This window comes from Gavialis gangeticus, unplaced genomic scaffold, assembly GCF_001723915.1.
Source record: "Gavialis gangeticus isolate Ggan-Ray unplaced genomic scaffold, GavGan_comp1, whole genome shotgun sequence".
Taxonomy (NCBI): Eukaryota; Metazoa; Chordata; order Crocodylia; family Gavialidae; genus Gavialis; species Gavialis gangeticus.
Window position 1 is genome coordinate 2,324,583 of NW_017729000.1, and position 335 is coordinate 2,324,917.

Genomic DNA, 335 nt, shown 5'->3' on the forward strand with positions numbered 1-335 from the left:
TTTGTCCCCTCTTCCGCTTTCCCTTGCAGCCTCCAGGGCTTGGAAGTCCACTGGTTTTCCCCGGGGGTCATTCACCCTGCCCCTGCGGGGAGGGCTCAGCCGCGGGGGGGCAGGGCTTGGTCTCCAAAGTGGGGCGCGCAAGATGATCCATTGGGGTGCGCGAAGAAAATATTAGAACTTGTATTTTTATTTATTTTTTAATCTAAAAAAAAAGAAAGAAATTAAGCTTTACTAATATTTAATATACAGATTGCCACTGGCGCCCTCACTCAGTCCGTATGTCGGACGGCCACGCCAGGGAAGAAGCGTCCGGTCGCTGCCAGCGTATTGCGGCG